The sequence below is a fragment of the Parasteatoda tepidariorum genome, chromosome 7 (assembly GCF_043381705.1).
Source record: "Parasteatoda tepidariorum isolate YZ-2023 chromosome 7, CAS_Ptep_4.0, whole genome shotgun sequence".
Classification (NCBI taxonomy): domain Eukaryota; kingdom Metazoa; phylum Arthropoda; class Arachnida; order Araneae; family Theridiidae; genus Parasteatoda; species Parasteatoda tepidariorum.
Window position 1 is genome coordinate 14,470,726 of NC_092210.1, and position 22,192 is coordinate 14,492,917.

At 30.5% G+C, this 22,192-nt stretch overlaps 1 protein-coding gene across 4 annotated transcripts in view; it reads right to left on the reverse strand.

Annotated features, from left to right (window-relative positions):
* The window catches only part of LOC107450327 (murinoglobulin-1), a 97,782-nt gene extending 76,717 nt beyond the window's left edge, over positions 1-21,065 (reverse strand). For all 4 annotated transcript variants that reach the window (XM_043047095.2, XM_043047094.2, XM_043047093.2 and 1 more), the window contains exon 1: positions 20,907-21,065. The gene's annotated coding sequence lies outside the window, so the exon portion shown is untranslated. The remainder of the gene's footprint in view (positions 1-20,906) is intronic.
* Between the last annotated feature and the right edge of the window lie 1,127 nt (positions 21,066-22,192).

A 22,192-nucleotide genomic window follows, 5' to 3' on the forward strand; every position in this document is an offset into this window, starting at 1 on the left:
ATACGTCTTTCTGATATATAATGTACACTCAGAAAAAGATGATACGAAATTAAGCATAGTAGAACTTAACATTTCTGGAAACTTTTGTTAATTTGAACCAATTTCCCTTTAGGTATTGAGTCATAAAGTTTAAGAATCACCGACAAGGTGCCCGATTGCGAGCCTAACTGCGAGGGCAATGGTAGCGGGTTCGAATCCCGCTCAGGGTATGGATGTTCCTCTTAGTGTTGTCCTCTATTGAGTGAATGTGGGCCATCCTATAAACGGATATCTGTGGCAATGTGGCGTGGGTAATGTTGCTCGCTTCCTTGACTAAGGATCGCAGGTACCCATTAAAGAGCTTCTGGCTTCTTTCAATGCCAATGAACGAAAGTTCGGTAAAAAAGTAAAAATCACTATAACATGGTTCAATTTACCTCATGTTAAGTTTACAGCAAATTTAAAAGAAATGATTCAACTCAATTCAATACATCTAACAGTGTACTATTAGACCGCTTTAAAAAAATTTGGCAGAAAGTACTACCTTCGTAATAGTATTTAAGCAGAAAGCGGCTGAAAACTAATATTTTATCAAAAACGCTAAAGAAAATATATTTCATTTAAGAATCCTGTTTCGACCCTGGTTGGTTCGTATGCTACTCTCGATTTGCATTAATCACTTTGCTGACACAAACATTCTCAATGATAAAACTGATTATGAAATATCGGGTATATAAATTATATAAATCGGGCTTAACATGGGATGTTTCTTTTCCACTCCATTTACCGTCCTCCGGTTTTTAAAATTTTCTCAATCTAACCGAAATCCAGGTTTAACAAAGGAGTTCCATTGTCTTTCTTTGGATTGGGATCAAAATTTTAAGACTGCGGATACAAAATTAGCATAGCAGACTTGCAGTTCTGAAAACCAGACACCACAACAAAATAAAATGAACTACATCGTTACACTAGTTAGTAACACAAATCGCAAAAACTAATCAGTAACTAATTTCTTTCTGTTAATGTTTTAAAAACAATAGATAAACGGTTCATATACACAGTGTTGTTTTTAACATGAAGTAATTGTGATATAATAAAATGGAAACAAAGCACCGTAGCAAAATTTGTGATAACATAAATGTTTTTCTCTATTTCGCAATATTCAAAAAATGAAAAAAATAAAATTTGCAATAGTAAAATGATGCAATAAAACTGTTTTCCTTATATCTCTTTTATTACGAATTGGAAAAATGAATTACTAACTTAAAAATATTCCTATTATGCATTTACCTTAAATGATAAAAAAAACGTCTTATACGACGCAAATTCCTTGCAGATTATAGTTTCATAAAAATAAATTCATAGCTAATGATCATAAGCGTATCATATTAATGGAATCTCAGAGTTTCCATCAAATCATACCAAATTAACAAAAGACAAAACCTCATAAAATAAATTTTCTATTTTGTCGTGACTTAGATAAATTTATGATATGGTAAAAATAGAAATATGACACTTTTTAATACTTCTGTTGCGATTCAGTATCTTCCATTGACGATTATGACCACACGCTTCACGTATAAAAAGCCAAATATCTTAGCATAAAATCACGAAAAATTTTTTTCTTCATATAAATATTTTTAGTAGTTCTTTCATAACAAGTTAAGAGATAATACGCATTAATAATGGACGTTTTCAAAGTCTTAAGAAAATAGAAAACAGCAAAAGCGAAAAATAATTATATAAAATATGTTAGAAATTCTACAACGTGTTTAACGAAAAAGACGTCCAAATTTATTACAGTCTTTAAAAAGGTGCCAGATTGAGCCATGTTATGAAATTTATTAAACACGAGGTGATTTTTCTGTGGAGTGACCATTAGAACATATACTTTTATCTAGGTTTTTTTCTCTTTTTCACGAATATAAATTAAATTATTTTTATCTTTTCCAATTGGTTCTGAGATATTTCAAAGATGACACACATGCAAATATTTCTTTTAACAAACGTATTAACTAAAATCACGAGTGGTTCAAAAAAGTGGAATCACTCTAAGATACCATTTGAACTAAGGAATCATATACGGTTCGATATCCTTATTTTGGTTTCAACAAAGAATTTGAAATATATTACGGACCATGAGAATGATATTATAATTCAACTGCTTGACTCAATTTTTTTACGATACTATAAGGCTCATCTCGCCAACCTTTGCAATAACTTCTTATTCATGATTGTTTTTTTCTTTAGGCGTCCATGTTTTCCACAAAAATGCAGAATATTTTATTTTCCAAACATACAAGATGTAGCTTCATGCAGGAACATTTTTGTTAACATGTTACTCGTTGCAAAATGGACGTTTTCCAGGATTTGAAGAATCTGAACTTGAAAAAAAAGTTAAAATTAAAGAATGCAGAATGTGCAACTCAAAAAGAAGAAATGATTGCAAAAATTAAATCGATTCCGAAGGAAATTGACTCGAAAATTAACTCTAAGTTAACTAACAGAAATGAACTAGTTTACAGTTCAAATAGGTAAAGGTCCTTATCCCTCTTTATTAAGTTGTTGTTCTTTTTATTTTTTAACATTTTGCAATAAATGTTAAGAGAGCTGAAGAATTTTTTCAGTCCACTATTTTGCAAACAATTCTCCAGTTCTTAATTTTAATAACTGAGAAGTAAACCGTCTGTCCGTCTTTTTTTTTTTTTTTTGGTCTTAGTTTTCTATTATAGGGCATGGTAATGAAAACTTTTACGGCATCTCTGCTCGAGTTCATTCTTAGCAGATGAACTTATTTATTTTAAAGTGTACGTACATTCCAACAACCCCATTTCAATTCCACCAACCTTTTCCTGTAAGCCGTGATAGCACAGGGGATAGAGCGTTCAACATCCAATGAGGTAAACCGAGTTTGAATCCCAGGGAAGGCTACTCGATACGAATTCTGCATCAGACTTGCACAGACCACAGTGCTGACGTACTTTAGCCCTGGCTGACGTATACCTCAGTGGTAGACGGATCATGGGTTATAGACCCCTTACCGTCAGGCAAACCGTGGGTGGTTTTTGCGGTTTCCTTCTCCATGTTATTAAATAATAATAAATGTTAATAATCTCTCTCTCTCTCTAATTTTTGATTGACATCTAATCAAGAGCAAGTTTATAATATGAAAAAAATAAATTTTCTACAACAATGTATAAATAGTCAATATTTAAAGCAAAAAGGCAGAAAAAATTAACATAAAAGAATTGCATTCGCACTAACTTTCGAACGAATTGAAATTTCGCAACTTATTGAAATGTAACGTTAAGGTGAACACCCAAACCCAAAACAGCTTGCGCAGCAAACTACGGCATTTACGATTTTTTAGTAAGTCCTTAAAAGTTATACTTTTCCCATGATTTATTTAAATGCGAAAACTACACGAAAAGAATGTTGTTAACAGAAAAGCAATAGAGGCGAACTAGTTGAGAATAACCGTTCCAAAACGGGAATTTTAAAAAATATATAATTTAAATGTTCCTTTAGAAGCAATACTATACTCTGGTGCAAATTGAGAAATAACCATTATCCCTATGGAGAGAATCTGTTTGAATCTAAGTGCACGCCAAATAGATGTCAAGCTCCCAGCGTGAACGTATATAAACACCACCTACTCTTGAAACGAAATTGCACAGCCTTCCTTTTGCTTGCTTTCTGAAATCGTGTGAACTGAGGAAAATAAAACTTATTGTTTATTAACAACGCTATTTTGTTAATAAAAATTAAAATAATATATAAAAATCTAAACAAATATACGTCTTTCTGTTCGCATTTAAGGAAACTGATGAATGCAACTGATGATTGCAAGAAAGAATAATAAATATTGTTTCTTGCAATCGCTTTTCTTCTACAGCGTTACTTTTATTAAAAAAAAATTCTATATCCCGCATTTGATTCGTTAAGGGCATGTCATTAAAAGACACGGAATTTCTAGTGGCCCAATCAAATCCAATACTCTTACGACGTCATACAGTTGTTTTTTTCCCAAAAGTGGATGTTTTCTTTATTTATCGAAATATGTCGCCAAGTCTAAGATTCCAGTAAGACTACGAAGCTGTTACCCTTTAATAATAATTATATGACATGTATCGTAAGAGATAGCTCGAATTAAATTTCTGTCCGACGAGCTCAACTTCTGAAAGTTTTTATATTGTTTTGAAAGCATATATACATGTAATTTGATAATTAAATAAAATGGAACTATTTGCAGTCGCTGATGATTACTTAAATCCTATACCGCAATCTTCTTTTCTAAACTTGCAACTGTGAGTATAAGTGTTAAAGATTCAAAGAATAAAATGAAAGATGCAATTATGTACTACAACTTCACGGTTTACAAAAGCATCATTAATGCATACACTTTATTTTTTAAAGAAATGGTGAATTTAGTGCACATATCCTTTATTTATGCAACGGAGTGAAAAAGAGAAAATCTAATGATAATGCGTGCGTATTTCTTTTTTTTTTTTTTTTTTTTTTTTTTTTTTTTTTTAAATAAACATTGCGTACAGAAAGAGAAACCATGAAAACCATTTGAGCTCTGATTCAGGTTTGTCGAGAATCCCTCAAATTTGCGTGTTTTATAAAAGAAGCGCTATTTTAGGTATATTTATTCGTATCCTGTAATATCTACCAGCTTAACAATACGATTCGTTGACCTTAGTCTGGTGAAATATTGCATGAGTGTTATTATAAACTAAAAATACATTGGGTAATAAAAAATGCGTTGAAAGCATTTTACTGAGTTTTTTTAAAACTATTTTAGGAAAGTAAATACAAAATATTTTTAAAAGAGCAAATGGAAAATAATATTCTCGGTAAAAAAAAGAAAAAAAAGTCTTTTACAAATCAATTAGAGGATTGAATATTTTAGAAATAAAATTTTATTGTTAATTTAGACACTTTATGAAACAAAAAAAAAATTCTAAAAATTTGATAAGTAGAGTGGTTAAAACACATTTAGAAGTATTAATATTCGATTGTCTTGACTTGAAGCCTCTTTAACTTATTTCGGAGTGTTTATCATATTGTCATCATTATTATGTCGTTTGTCATGACATAGTGGAGCCTTAAACTCCATGACACACAAGGGGGCTGTTGCGGGAATGCTTTACTTTTTTAGGTCTTAGAGCAATACAACAAACTTCGTCAAAGGAGGCGTTCTTATTCACACTGTTCCTTAATATTGTTTCCAGGAAAGTTTATGAAGAGTGTTAATACTGAGAAGCACTTCTTATTTGGTTCAATTTAAACGCCAATGCCTTTTTTTTCATAATCTAGCAACTCTCTTAGCACGTTGATTGCCGCGTCACCCATATTCGGGTGACAGCAAAGTTTCTAATCGGGTCGCGTCACCCGCATTGGGGTGACGCTTATTTGACTACTTGCGAAGGATATTCATATATTTCGCAGGAAGTAACAGAACTATTGAATTGTTATAAAAGTAATGCAAAAATGATTTATTAAAAAAATTATTGTGAGCCTCGTGAAAGCTTTCTTCCTCACTGCTATTTGACTCACTAAGAAATAAGTTTTACATTTTTCTTTTCGAAATTTCAACGAATTAGGGTAAAGATTTCAAGTTATACTCCTCTTTACTCGGAAAAGACTCAAACTGATTGTGCAAAGTGGCGAGATGAGAAGCAACGGACACAAATAAACAAACATGATACCATGGAAAGAAACGGAGCGAAATATTCTTCTTGTGACTACCACAGACTCACATTATAAAAGTATCGGTTTGAGTACTCAGCAGAATACGCTTCTTACATCAATACTCGTGACATGAAGGAGTTTTCACTGTAAGCGCATGCGGTAGTCAACGTGTTAAACAGAAATATGATAAAAAAAATCATTAAAAAACTGAAAAATTATCTCCATGAAAGAAACGAGATAACGATTGCAAGTAGAAAAAAAAGTGAGAATTTCGAAGGTTAAAATGGCAGCTGGACAGATATGTCCTACTGATCTTGTTCCTAATATCACCTAATCGTGACTGCTTTTATTCTGATTCGTCTATTAGATAATAATAATTAGGGAATCGCCTGGTTATTGAGAAAGCAAACCTCCCTTTAAAAAAAATGTTTAGCAATTTATTCAGGTGAATGTAAGAAACACTTCAGAAACTCATTGAAAGATGTCACTAGAAAAATGACATTTCACTTAAATTCACTTTAAAGGGAAAAAACTACACTGCAGCAAAATCAGCAAAAGTAACAGCAGTAAAAAGATTTTGCAGTTTTACGTATTATCTGACATTATCTCACTTTACTCACTGTAGCCACTTTATCGACACTGGCGTATTTATAATTGGATTTACCCCACTTGAAGGCAGCATTTAATTAGAATAAAAAATTATAAGAAAGGTGAATTGAAGTAACACTTACAGACAGTTTCATGGCATACATTCGAGACACTGATGAAGAAACTAGACCTCAATGCCTAAACATTGATGAAGTTTCTGGTCTAGCAAACTGAAACTATAGCATGTCCATTTTTGTACTTCATTTGAGCTATACGCACGTTGTTTTCTTCTTTTAGTCTTGTTTTTTTTAGTTGATCGCGTTTATGAATTTACTTACTTCTAAGTATATCGTATTTTTTTCTATTATTCATGTAGTCCGTGGATCGAGATTCAGACAGAAAGTAAAAGTTTATTAACAAAAAGCAAACAAACACATACAAATTTAAAAGAACGCCATCTGGCGGTATAAAAAGAAAAAGACTTCGTAGCTATCCTTCCCAGGGAATGACAACAATTCAAAACTAGAGTTTCACGTGGTAGAATGTCAATGACAAATGACATAGAAGAAAAGGTCTAGTAGTTGTCAAAATTAATTTTTTTAGTTAAAAACTATATTATATGCTATTTCTTCTTGATTTTAGAAGAAAATGATTGATATACAATATCAACATGTGATTCAACTTGATATATTGCTCTAATTTGTGACTCCTCAGCTGACATGTCGATTAAGACAGGGATCTCAAAAATCCATTTTAATCAAATCTTCCTCATTCTCCCCTACTTTAACTACTATTGAATACAGTATATGCTAACAAAGAACGTGATAAAATAAACGCTTCTCTCCTTCCCTGCATAATTATGTGTGAAAAACTTGCTGCATCTTTAAACACAATGCTTTATATTGCGTGTAACAGTCACGAATAACGAATTTCAGTCAACGCTTACCAATGTCATACGCATTTTACGTGAAATGTTCAATTATAAATGATTTTTGTTCATGCTGTTTGGCACGTAAACTACATCACCAGTTCTTGTGATCTGTGAATACGATAAGAAATATTGCTGAAGAAATACGCAGTGGAACAAATTTTTATACAAATGCTTGATTTGGCCTCAATCAGGTGAAGGGTTTTCAATACTGAAATTAGTTTTGCTCCTAAATCAACAGATCTTATCATAAAGAACGTTTTCAGCCTATATATAGCGTGATATATAACAGGGAATCACGTAAATGTTGCGATAAATTTCTGAGGGAGTATAGTCACACCATCAGGATTGAAACTGCATTGGAACCCTCATGCCCGGAAATGTACTCGCACGCAGCTACCAGCTCTTCCCTAATATGATTTAATCAAAAGCATGAAGAAGAAAAAGCAGTTCATAATGGGCAACACCTCCTAGAAAAAAGAAGACCTCTGCACGAATCAATTAGGTAGTCCGACGTATCGAACATAAACTGGGCAGTGGTAAAAATAAGAAGGATATCGCTACGTTCAGGCTACTAAGCTGGGCATTGGTAGAAATACGAAAGATGTCACAACATTTGGACTACTAAAGGATCTAATTTCTTGTTTATGGTAACCTGCGCTGAGGCCTTCTCTTTTCTTGTAAGTATTGCTCTAGCCGTGTACGACAACATTTCCGGCAACAGTTTCTTGCACAGTTTTAATTCTGTTGATGGACTCTAACTCCCTTAGAAGTTTATCGAAGCATTTGCGTGACTCCCTGTCGTACACACAGTTTTCAAACATTTCGACAAAAATAAACCAAAAATGTTCTCTTAAAAAACTGTTGTTTGTTGAGGGGTGACCAATAGCAGATTTAAAATCAGCAATGTGCTTTTCCTGTAATTAGTTGTTTTTGACAACTATTTCATCACGAAGCCATTTGATATTTGATGAAACGCTAATTTTAAACTATTCAAAAATTTACGCCTAAACTATTTTATCAGCTCAGTCCTCTTCAACTGGTTTTCTCTAAATGACGGTATGGTACAGGACTTAGTGCTCTTACAAGCCAAGCAGGTTTCTGGGGGTTGGATTTCAGGTGATACTCATAAGTACTGATTTTCATTTCGACTCATTTGCTTCTAGTTTTGTATAGTATTTTCTTTCCAAATGTAGAATCGACAAATCGTATTAAGCCTAAAGTTTTAGCAAAATTTGTATACAAATTAGCGAAATGAGACATTTATTTTCTCGATTGACGAAATGCTCACTAGGAATGTTTCCAAAGAAACTGTTTCGTCAAAAACGAAGATATTTAGGCGAATTTCAATGATCTATTTTTTTTACAGTAATCATGGTTCTAAGTAGAGAAAAATTCAGTTTATTAAGGATGAATATTCTCAAAACGTTTATTACATAAGATCGCATTATTGTCACAGCCAAACAGAACAATAAATCGATTTACCACAGAATATCGATATTTCAAAAACATCGCAATAATGATGCATTATATTCCATGTGAATATCATGTCAAATATAAGATAATTATCGACAGCAGTAATATTGAGATCATTACTGACAACAATAGTTATCGAATATGAAATTAATGATATTATTACAAAAAAAAATCAGCAGCAGCAACATTAAGTATCAATAACTATGCATTATTTCAAGTCACAATAAATGACGGTGCTAACTCTCTCGGGAAATATCCGTGAGGAAAATCATACCTAATGTAGTGATTCAGAGTTGGACGATACTGGTGAATTAATTCTGCTTTCCGCAACAAAAACGATGTAATAAGTGTACTAACAGTGTCAGACAATATAATTTAATTTTAAAATTCCGATTTTGTCCAGTATAAGTTATAGCCAATATCAAAAATGTCAAACACTATTCACTAAAGTTAAAAATAATCGAGAGAATCAGACGATATATCGTAACATTGAAATCTTGATACTACTTATAGCAATTACTAGCACTACTTATAGTCTATATTAGAAATGTAGAAATAGATTTCCCAAAGAGAGAAAAAATGAACAATTATAACTAAATTGAAAATTCCGCGATATACTACGATATTTTCAAACCATGCACCTTGCTATCAACATTTCGAAATTTTCCAACACTAGTTACAGCTTAATTCAAATTTGTGAAACTCGAATCGCTAAATGCAAAATGAGCAAAACTGGTAAACATAACGATAAAAATGAAAATCGTATTATTGACTGAAACAAAAAATAAAACACCTGAAAATTGTATTTTTTAACATGTTAGGTTAGTCTTGTCATAAACTAGAAACAAGTGTTCATAAATAAAAACAATGCATACGTTCTGTCATACTTTTGTTATAGGGAAGAGCAATTAATGCTATCTTGCTTTGCATGTTCCATTTTTACTCTTTTACTTCTCATTATATCTCTATTAATGAATGATGACAATTATAGCATATTTATTTATTTTTTCTTTGAAAAACATTATTGAAAGACGTTTTTCAAAAAGAAATATTGACATACTTTCTATACGGAATAAAAAAAAAAACCTAAACAGGAATTAGCTAGGATAAATGGGTGTTATTGGTGTGGTAAGGAAGCTATGACTACAGTCCATGCTAAATGATTTCATATTGGTTCAGTTTTGTGTTTTAGTCATTCATTTCTGATTTTAATCATTCGCTTCTCAGTTTAAAATTTTAAAAATTATTACTATTTGGAGAAACGATAATTTTTACAAACTTTCTGTACACACAATGTCTAGCTGAATTAAGCCATAGTGAAATAAAATAGCATTTAAAATTCAATTGAATATTGTAACGTATGTTAAATGTAATCTGTGTTAATGTTTAACTACCGTTATTTTATTTTAAAATTTTAAAGTCATAATTATTGCTATACAAATTTCTCATGTTCTTCGATTTTTACATTTTTTTAAAACTAATGTTGTTTAAAACCAGTTTCTACTCAGGCCAATATAATTTTTACTTTTATTTGATGGTTTTTGTTGGCCTTTTGACGTCACATTCAATACCGCAATTGCAAACGCTGAAAGGCTGAATAGCAGCCTCGCACTCCTTTGCCGCAGGTTCGATGTTCCATCCTCGAACGGGGAAAGATTGACTCAGCCTTTCATCCCGTCAGTAGAGTCGATATAATGAATACCAAGTATGATTTGGGGCAAATCACTGAGGATTCGGCGTTCGCCTGATCACCCAACTGGAACATCTGTACTACACTCTAGAGCCGAAGGTCCAGAAAACTGGGATGGGCACAACAGGCCTTGGCTCTCCATCAACAGTCTCGCTACTCAGTTTATTTTAATACACATTATTATTAAGAGCTTTTGATGTTTGCTGAACGATATTTTCAGCACTTTTATCCTATATATATAGTTTTACTTTAAGATTTTTTTAACCCCATTATTTTTGAAGTTTATCTATACATGTTAATAGCACAAGTATCGAGTGCAGATTTACTACCTCAACCTAAACTCAAAAATCTTAAGACATCTCTTATTTATAGAAAAATACCATGCTAAACGTAAAGCATGCTAAAAACATCGCCTGCCACCTGCCACAAAATCAAAAGAAAGAAAATTAAATCGAAAAACGCTTTCCAGATACAGTAAATTGTTTCTGGGGATTAAAAGTAATTCATGTATCCTTCAATTTATTAGCCACATTATGAAATATTAAAAAGAAAAAGTAGATCTCAAAGCCAGTGGCTTCCAGCATGTTAAATAGGTGTCAAATCTGAGCTAATAAGCTAATTAATATACATGTTTGTACCAAGCTCCATGAATGAGAAGTATTTTAATTTATTTTAGAATAGGCGTTGAATAGAAAACCCAATTTTTTGGAATTACGGTTGTGCTAAAGGCTTATTCTGATAAACTCAATCCAGGACACAAGGGAATTCTTGAATCAAGCACTGGAGCAAACTAGCTTACTTAGCTTAGCAAACTAGCTTAGAAAGTACTTCTTCTTAAAACTAACCCCCCTTTATTTACCTTCTCTAAATAAGGTGGTCGTTAAAAAACATAAAAGAACAGATGGACTAACCCCGACTGTATACCATCTGAACTACTAAAAATCAATGAAAATTACTGATTAAACTGATCAAACCGAATAAAATTTGGCGTACTGAATACATACTCATTGATTGGGTAGGCGGCGGCTACCCATGCCCTATCTCTTACCCATGTCCATCTACCTATACCGTATCTTCAAGAAAGGAGACCAACTTGAATGCCGTAATTATAAGGAAATTACACTCCTCAAAACAGCATAAAAAATATTCAACTTTTTGCAAGCATTCTCCTTTTTACTAGCAGAATGATCGAAGACTCTAGTCTATAGTGGATTCAGAGATCCACTAGGGAAAAAGATCCACTTTGTCTCAATCATCCATTATATTATTTTTTTTATAACTATTGCTGAACAGTCGAGCAAAATTTTGAGTTTACGACTACCAACGTTCAGCTCTGTGGCCTTGAATTTTTAAGACCAATCCAGAAGACAAGAAAACTCCTGGATCAAATATTGGGAGAAATTTGCTTTCGGGGAGAACTTTTTTGATGGAACTAACCAGCATTTGCGTTACATGGAGAGGAAAACCATGAAAAATTCCCACGGTGAGCCTAACGGCAGCGAGAGTCGAACCCGTGATCCTTCTAACACTGAGGGTATTTTACGTCAGCACTGTGGTCGGAGTAAGTCGGATGGTGAGAGCCATTATATATCAAATTGACTCCTTAAAATAAATATTAGAAAAAAATTAATTTAATATGAAAGCTTTTCATTTGTATAGACTTCAAGTGTGCTTACGGCAGAAAGATAAACTACTCGATATAATGGTCGAGCTTCAAATCTCTATTAAGCTAGTTAATCTAATTAAAGCTGCACTTAGTAACGTAAGATGCAGGGTAAAAATCCAAAATTATGTATCAGAATTTTGTTTCAACAGAAAGAGGCCTAAACTAATGGAAATCCCTTGATAGCCTTCTTTTCAATCTAGTAATAAATTGTATCTTTTGATTAATTGTATCCAAAAATATAATAATTTGAGCGTAGTCGGCATTATTAGTTGGGATAAAAAAAATTAATAGAAAGGTTAGAAGTTGAATTTAAGAAAAGTTTTGAACAATTTTCTGATATTTTATTCTTGTGGATTTTTTTTCATAACCAAAATGGGAAAAAAATGCATTATTAAAAAATTCTGCAATATGCAAAAAAATTAAAATGCATCATTTTTTTTCGAATTTAAAAAAGTTTATAAAGTTAACTAATTGTTTTTAAAGAAATATTATTAGTTTATGAGTTTACTTTCCTTTAAGTTACATGTTATGTAAGAATTACATTTTATGCCTATTTTTCTGGCATTGATCTTAGAAAGTTAATCAAACTATTCATATTAAACAAAACATACATTTTAATATTCTCGTAACTAAAGCAACCCTAAATTCGTACTCTTTAATTGTAAGTGGCAAGAGATTTATGACGACTATTAACTAAATTAGTCTGATATTTAGTCAAAATTTTTATATAAAACTGAAATAAAAGAAGAAGCAAAAAGTAATTCGTTGCGCAACATTATGTAAATTTCTTTTAATGATAAAGCTTGATATTAATTTGAGACAAACTCAAGGACAATTCTTTTCTTGAAACTATTGTAAAGAAAAAATCTATTTCTAGGAAGATTTCTTCAGAATGGATCCTTTGGAAATTTAAATTACCGGCTTTATTCTTGTCAACCAATGGAAATTTTGGAGAAAAAAAAATTCTAAGCCTTCAATCAATTTTAGCTTTGTAAATTTATACTTCCATTAATAATACCATATTTTCATATGAGCCAAAGTTCAAGGATTTATATTAAGAAAACTTCCTCCTTTTTTTTCGTTAGTCATTTTTGATTTATGTGTTTAACAAGTGTTACGTATTTTAAATATCAAATGCTTTTAGCGCCTGTTGTTCACCGCTTGAATCAAGAATAGTTATTGTCTATGATATTTTTAATATTGACTCAAGATTAATACACACTATTTAATCACTTAATTTATAATTAATTGCAGAGCTTATTCTGGAACAATGATAAGCTAAAATGTAAAGGGAAATGGCATTTTAGGAATTTGAATTATCCATCTGTAAATATATCACTATTAATCGAAACGGGATAATTATAATTATTATTCAACATTAGTCATTCTACTCTCCATCCCTCGATATACTGGTATACAATTATTAATCCTTAGTTAGATCTCTATCCCTTTATACTGTATTTAACTATCCAAGCACAGATTCTATACCAGGTCAAGCGTATTTTTTCCAATTTTAACGACTTTCCTATATTTTATTTTATTTTATGAAAGTCGTTGAACAGCCGACCCAATTTTGGGTTTACGACTACTAATGTTAATTTCCGTAGCCTTGAAATCCAGAAGACAAGGAAACTCCTAGATCAGTACCCCCAGAGGTATGATTTCTTATGAGAACATGGAGCACTTTGTAATCAGACAGATTTCATTTGCATTAGTTACCATTTACTACACGGGGAGTCTTTGGTCTCGAGATCGAACCCACGACCTCTTGGACATGGGCTCAGTGCCCTACTAAACAGGCCATCCCGGCCCTGTCTTTCCAATATTAATATATATAAGGTTCAGTACCACTTTCCGGTATACATTTGCCCGGTATGCCCTACATTAATGTTTTTAAGGTTCAGTGCATCTGCCCGGTATACATTTGTCCGGTATGCTCATCATCAATGTTTGTTCTTGCCCAAGGGCTGGGATAGCCTGGTTAGTAAGGTACTGGGCTCTTGTCCAAGAGGGCATGGGTTCGAGCCCGGTCATCCAAAGTAAATTGTTATTGGTGCATGTTAAATCTGTCTAGTCACAAAGACCTCGATGTTCTCATCACAAATCATACCTCTAGGAGAACTGATGTAGGAGTTTCCTTGTCTTCTGGATTGGTTCAAAATTACAAGGCTACTGAGTTGAACATTAGTAGTCGTTAACCCAAAATTAGGTCGGCTGTTCAACTACGGTTATAAAATAAAAAATAAAAAAGTGCCCCTACCCACTATGCATTTAACCGGTACAACGAACTTTGACTGTTTCCTCTAATCTATTCTCAGCAGATATTAAAATATCAAATAAGCACAATATCAGCGAATAAATTAATATTAAATCGGATATAGCAAATATTTCGAACATTCTCGGTACCATATATATATATATATATATATATCATTTGGTTAGAACAAAAAATATAAGGTTACAAAATATTTAAATTCAAAAATGGTGAGGAATTAGTTGTCTCTCTCTTTGTTTCAACTTACAATTATTTAAAAATTTCAGTTAATAGNATATATATATAAACTAATTAATTAATAATAATCATTATGTAGGAAAATCGGGTCTTACTGATTCCACGGGATGTTGTTTATTCAAACATATTCATCTTCAATCTCCTTGAATTCTCCGTCTGTTAGGTAAGACGCATTTCTCTCTTATAGGAAATAATACATATTTATGGTTCTAGTTGCTACATATCGCATACCACTGTTTAACCGAAGTAATTCCTCTACTTATCCATGCGGTGTGTAAAGCTTATTTCTCAATAATATCACGATCCATTTATACTGCATTTCGTAACTCAAATCTACAATTTTAACAGGATCCATCCATACGACATACCACTATTTAACCGTAGTTATACCACTATTTCTCCATACGGAAAATAATCTTTAATCCTTAGTTACAGCACTATGTATTTATACTTGTAGGACTCAAATCCACAATTTTAACACTATCCATCCATACGACATACCACTATTTAACCGTAGTTATACTACTATTTCTCCATACGGAAAATAATCTTTAATCCTTAGTTACATCACTATGTATTTATACTTGTAGGACTCAAATCCACAATTTTAACACTATCCGTCCATACGACATACCACTACTTAACCGCAGTTATACCACTATTCCTCCATACCGTATATAATTATTAATCCTTAGTTATATCACTATGTATTTATACTGTATTTTGAAACTCAAATCCACAATTTTAACACTATTCATCCATACGACATGCGACATACCACTATTTAACCGCAGTTATACCACTATTCCTCCACACGGTAAATAATCATCAATCCTTAGTTACATCATTATGTATTTATACAGTATTTTGCAACTCAAATCCACAATTTTAACACTATCCATCCATACCACATACCACTATTTAACTGCAGTTATACCACTATTCCTCCATACGGTATACAATTATTAATCCTTAGTTATATCACTATCGCTTCATGCAGTATATAGAGGTATATCTATATGCAAACATAATTACACCAAACCATGTCAGAAACTGTCATTATATTAGACAACAACTGAAACAATTTTATAACTGAAAATATCATTTTTAAAATTTTATTTTTTTGGTTTGCATTAATTTAAAAAACAACAGTCTATGTAAGAATATAATTGTATTCATCCTCGTTTTAATTTCAATGAAAGAATTATAAGAAAAGTTCAAATAACCTTTTGAGCAATTTAAATATCATATCATTTGCGTCTAGTGGGTCTTATTTCACGATCCATATGCGAATAAATGTTCGACAAAACTATCCTGCACTCTGCAAAAACCCTACTGGCATGGTTTTCCTTGCTTGGTTTTTCCACCTTATTGGGAATGAATGGTAATAAAACCTCTTTTTCTCGAATTCCAACGAAGAAAAACCTGAACTGCTCCCACGAAAATTGATCAGGAGAAGGTTTTTACTTCATTTTATAACCGTTGTTGAACAGCCGACTCGATTTTTGGGGTTACAATTACTAATGTCCAACTCCGTAGCCATATAATTTTGAACCCAATCCAGAAGACAAGGAGGACTCCTGGATCAAGTATTGGAAGAAATTGCCTACGTGGAGGATTTTATGATAGAACTAACTCGCATTTGCGTTACATGGTGAGGAAAAATACAAAAACATCACACGGTTAGCCTGAAAGCAAGGGGACTCTGAAACCCATGATACATCTACCACTGAGGGTATATTTACGTGAGCACTGCGATAGGTGCAAGCCGGATGCGGAATTTGTATGGAACAGTCATCACTGGGATTCAAACCCAGTTCACCTCATGGGAAGGCGAAAGCTCTATCCGCTGAGCTATTACGGTTTACAGGAAGAGGTTGATGGAATTGAAATGGGGTTGTTGGATTGCATGTACACTTTGAAATAAATAAGTTCATCTGCTAAGAATGGATTCGAGCAGAGATGCCTTAAAAGTTTTCAATGCCATCCCCCATAATAGAAAGCCAAGACAAGAAAAAAAGAAAGAAAAGATGGTTAGAAGGTTTTCTTTTCAGTTATTAAAGTTAAGAGCTTTATAACTTCTCAATATCTTGCCAATATCTTGAAAACTGAGTCCTCAAGATATTGGGAAGCAGGAGAACTTTTAAGGCAATGACTTCGGTCTTCTTTGTTGTCCTAATTACATTTGTATTCGTTATTTATCTTTCTATTTGTACCTTTTTGCCTTGCCATTGGAAATAAAAAAAAATTTAAAAAAATAAATAAAGTTAAGAACTGGAGATTTGTCTGCAAAATAGTGGACTGAAAAATTCTTCAACAGAAGTCTTAGGCCCACACTGAGCAGTGATGCCACTAATGATAACGATAAAACAAAAATTGGTAAACAAATAAAATTTGTAATTTTTAGGAACAAAAAATTAAAAAAAAGTTAATTAAATTTAATTAATTGAAGTTTTTTTCATATAAAAATATTTTATAGCATTCATCTTTTTTCTAAGCTACATATTTCTAAGTAAAAATCGTTTTTTTTTCGGTCATTATTCAAAGCTCGGATTTCAGGAGGTTATAAAAAAGAAAATGTGCCATCAAAGCTAAAAATAAACTTAACCAGATACATTGTTGAAATAATTTTTGTATTTAAGTCTTCAACTCTCGACGGGACACTACCAACGAGAATTAACATGCATAGACGAACAATATTCACTGCATTTTTCTACTTATTAAAAACAAGAAATCGAGAGAATCGTTATTAGTATTCAATCCATGAACACTCAAACTAGAGTTAAAAACTAAATGGCTGAATGCCTTGTCTAAATTAAATGCATGACCGGGTAATTAATTTGATAGTTTTACGGACGACTTCGGTTGCTAGGACTGTATTTAGGACTGTTGCCATCATCACTAAAACTCATCGATAGAAAATATTCAACGTTTGTGTTTTCCCTTAAAAAAATTTCTAAAACTTAGTCTAAAAAATTAAAGAATTAAAAATTTCATGCGATAGAATAGTTTGTAATCCTGAATCCATCTTGACATCTTATTTTATTTAAGAAATTAATTATTTATTCAAAATGTATTCAGCTTATTTTAGTTAAAATTAATAAAACAAAATTAGAAAACTGTTTTAGGGAATTCTAAAGATAAAAAAAGAAAAGAAAAAAATTGTTTAAAAATCAATTTCCTCCCACTTAAAATAATTTCTCTCATAGAAAAAAAATTTATTTATAATATAATATTTTAGCAATTTTTTAGCAAATATATAAATAATTTTAAAATTTTTGTTTTAATATTAATGCATTACATATTATGTTGTATGTCAAGAATGAATTATAGTCTAAAAACATTTAAAATTTTATCTTATTTCTACTCTTACTATTTTGTTATAGATTTTACGAAATGAATATTAGATTTAATTTATTTTTATAGTTTTTTCATAACATAAAGAAATTATTAAACACTAATTATTAATAGTTATTAAGAATTGTTTTTATATAAATGGATTACAAATTATGTTGTATATCAAGAATGAATTATAGTTTAGAAACATTTAAAATTTAATTTTAATTCCACTCTAACTATTTTGTTACTGATTTTACGAAATGAATTATAGATTTTATTTTATTCTAATAGTTTGTTCGTAAAATAAATACATTATTAATTAAAATTAATAATAATTATTAAGTAATGTTAATTATAATTATTAATTAATATTAATAATTATTACTAATTTCTTCTTGCTGAAATATCAAATAAAAGTTTCTGTGTTCAAGAAGTTATACATTTCACTAAATAGTGATAAGTCAATAGAAAAAGAAATTAAACATTAAAACTAAATTTTAAAATAAAAGGAATATTTGTATAATTAATTATGTAATAATTTAAATTTGAATGTTTGAGGTAAAAATATTAAATTATAAGCCATACTGGTACCTTTAAAAATCTAAAATTAAATTCAGCTTGAAATTTCTTTTGTTTAAATTTAATAATCGTAAAAAAAATATTTAATTTTTATCGGGCACAAAACAAAGTATTTCATTAAATTTTTAAATCATCAGTTACGGTTTTTTTTTTCTTTTTTAAGGACAGCCTTGTGATAAAATGGAGTTGTAACAATTTTCAGAAATACTTTTCACACATATTTAGCTAAAGTAATGTTGACATTTCCTTTCGTAAAAAAAATTAAAAAACATGTAAGACTTTTAAAAAGTTTTTTTCTTATTTTTATTTAATTTTAAAAGTTAAAAATATGAAATATTAGGTCGAATTCAAAAGTTTAGACTATTCAATAATCTCTGATAAAAGTAAATATTTTTTTTACGTAAAACTCGATAAAAAAAATAAACACATTAGTTTGTGTAAGAATAACATATACATGGTATAAATAACGCTTCTGTTTCAATTGTTTTAAACATTTGTTACCATATGTTTAGGGATACTATCAGTTGATTGTCAAGGATGGAAGACAAACGAATAAAAAAATGCTTCCTGTTTCCTTTTGCTTATCTGTTAATATTTCCTTTACAATTCCAAACCTTTAATATATTACTGAGAAAATTTTAATACATATCTAATTCTCCACTATTAATATGTAAATCTCCATTAAAATGATGCATTTTTAAAAAAAAATTATATATCTTCTTTTTTCGTGTATTTTTCCAAAGCAAAGAGTGCTGTAAAGTGCATAAAATAATTTATGACATTATGGATCTAAAAAATTTTAATACACAAGGGTACACAGTCGACAAAGGCTGAGACAGAAGAAAGAGTTTAAGGGAATATCAGCCTAATGTGGCTATACAGCGATAAACTAACATTATTTTGTATTTAAGATAAATAAATTAAATAACTCTATAAGCCAAGTCTGACTTAGAAACAAAAGGAGAGAGAATTACTTGGGGACTTATAAAACCCACATCTGCGCAAAGAAGGTATAACTCTTGAGGAGCATAAAATGAAGAAAATTATTATTTTTTTATTATTATAGTTTTGGGGCTGTAAATTAATCAAATTCCAACAACCAGATGTTAAAGAAATTTCACAAGTTTATAAAACGCATGCTTTAAATATTATAAATTTCGCTGCAGGCTTTAATTATCATAAATTTTGCAGCATTTATTGTTCACTGCATGAGCTGAGTTTAGCAAATTCATATCAAAGAATAAACTCTTAATTAAATATAAATGATTATCATAGACATTGCAGTAGCAGGTATATTATTTATACAGGAACAATTATACGATCCTTTCAATACAGAAAAGTTATATGTCAATAGCTAAAAATGATTTTCGATTGAAAATCAATTAAAATTTGAATATAATGTTCTATGAACAGGTTTCTAAGAATTCATTAAAAATATTTTTAATACCAATAACTATCATTATCAGCTGTAAAGATTATGCAAATGAAATATTTGGACTGTTAAGTTTTTGCGTTGTATTTTATTAAAATTAAAGCAACAAAATGTCTGTTAAAATTTTAAACAACTGCCTAATTCTGAAGATGAAAACAGTCTTTATGAATGGCATCTCAATTGTTTTGATTCAATTACTAATATTACTCCCAGCTTGCAATTAAATAAAACTAATAAAAGTACTACAACTTAAAAAACGTAAGAGAAAGCAACGTAGTGATAAATCAAATAATATTAGTACATTTGGAAATTTATTTTTAAAATAAAGTTTTGCACCAAGTATTCACTGCATATTGACATAAAATGAACATACTTTTCTAAAAAATGGAATTTTTTTCCCGAAATGTTAAAATATTATTCATAATTTATTAAAGTACCCTTTTTATTAACTGTAATGCTATTCAATGATTAAAATGATTGCCTAAAAATTTAAACAACTTTACTTAAAAAAAGAAAAACCATTATTTACCTTAATATTTCTCGTGTAACAGTAAATCTGAATTATTCAGAATCAATTTAGATTCAAGTCTTAACTCAATCGTGATATAAAATAAATAAAACCAGTAAAGATCTTATGCGGAACTTAAACACCGTGATAATAAAATCTGCAATATTAGTACAATTATAAACGAGATGTTGTTTGTAAACAAACCATCTTAACAAAATTAACGACATTACACTTACAAATTAATAGTTGGTAAAAAGTATCCTTAAACTTCCATGCATTTAATTTGTAAGTGTATTAAACTCTGCATAAAATTAAAAAAAAACACATTTTTTTAAAAAAATTATTTCACATATACGAACATAAACTATGATCTAATGCAAATATTAGGATGGATAATTCTTATACGCGATCATAAACAACTATTAAGAGCAAAACAATATGAAAATAAAATCACAGAATGTGTAATAATTATTTCTATCTCCATTAGATAAAAAAAAAGATAAGCAGCTTACCGGTAGTAAACACTTATAAGGGAAAATTCGTTTTTATCAGTATCTTATCTGTCGTAATGCATCGAATACTCGCTCTTAACTGACTGACAGCAAAACACTCGGCGTTGTGATTATAAATAAGGTTTCATCCTTGTTTCATCCACCACGTGAAGTTTGACTGAAGCTTTTGGCCGGAATGACGTCATCAAAAAGCTGCTTCCGATTATTCTGACTTGTTCTCTGATGTGCATTGGGGACTGTTCGCCAAATGCATACTAGTTTCGTCTTGAACGTTGTGATATTGAAGGATAATTTATCCTGGCTTCAATTTGAAGAATTTCGAGTTTGAATCAATCCATAAATTAGATTAAATTCGTTCAATTCAATCGTTAGATTGCATTAATAATTGATAAACGGTTGAATCGATCTAATGATCGATTCAACCGCTAAATTATATCTATTCATTGATTCAATTAAATCTATTCAAATCATTTCGGAAAGATTGAGAGATGAATTTGTTCAAGCCTTTAAAATTGATTCAAATTATTTATTATTCATTGCTACAAATTATTAAGAAAAATCAGAAAAGAATTATACCAAGCAAATAAATATTAAACTACATCAAATCAAATAATTCTTAATTCGTTTTAATCATTCAATTAAATCGATAGACGCATTCAATTTATTTTGATTAAAACTATTCTAACTTGCTGCGTAAAAACCATTTCGAAAAAATTTGGAAATGAGTTTGATGAAGCATCCCAAAATAAATCATTCAATTGATTCATTGATTCGAATCATTCAAGAAAAATTAGAAATGCGTTTGATCAAACATCTATAAATGAATTAGATCAATTTAATCTTTCAGAAAGAAAGATTCCAATCATTACAAAAAAGTCTAAAAAGTAATAGAATCAAGTTTATTGAATTGTTTTAAATAATTACGAGTTCCATTCCGTCACTAAAAATGATTGATTAAAATCATCAATTAGATAGATTCAAATTATTTGTACTTCATCAATACGAATTATTCTGAACAGATTTTAAAAAGAATTAGATAAAACAACTGAAATTTATTTATATCAATTCAAATAAATCTGTATTCGACTCAATTATTCAAATAGATCAATAAAATTTTTCTCAATTTAAATTATTGAAACTTCATCGATTTAAATCATTTCAGAAATATTAAGAACTGCGATAGATGGAAAGAGATAATTGAATTAGATAAATTCAATCTTTCAATACGATGTATTCAAGTCATATAGAAGAAAGTTCGAAAGGAAATAACTAAAGAATTAATAAAG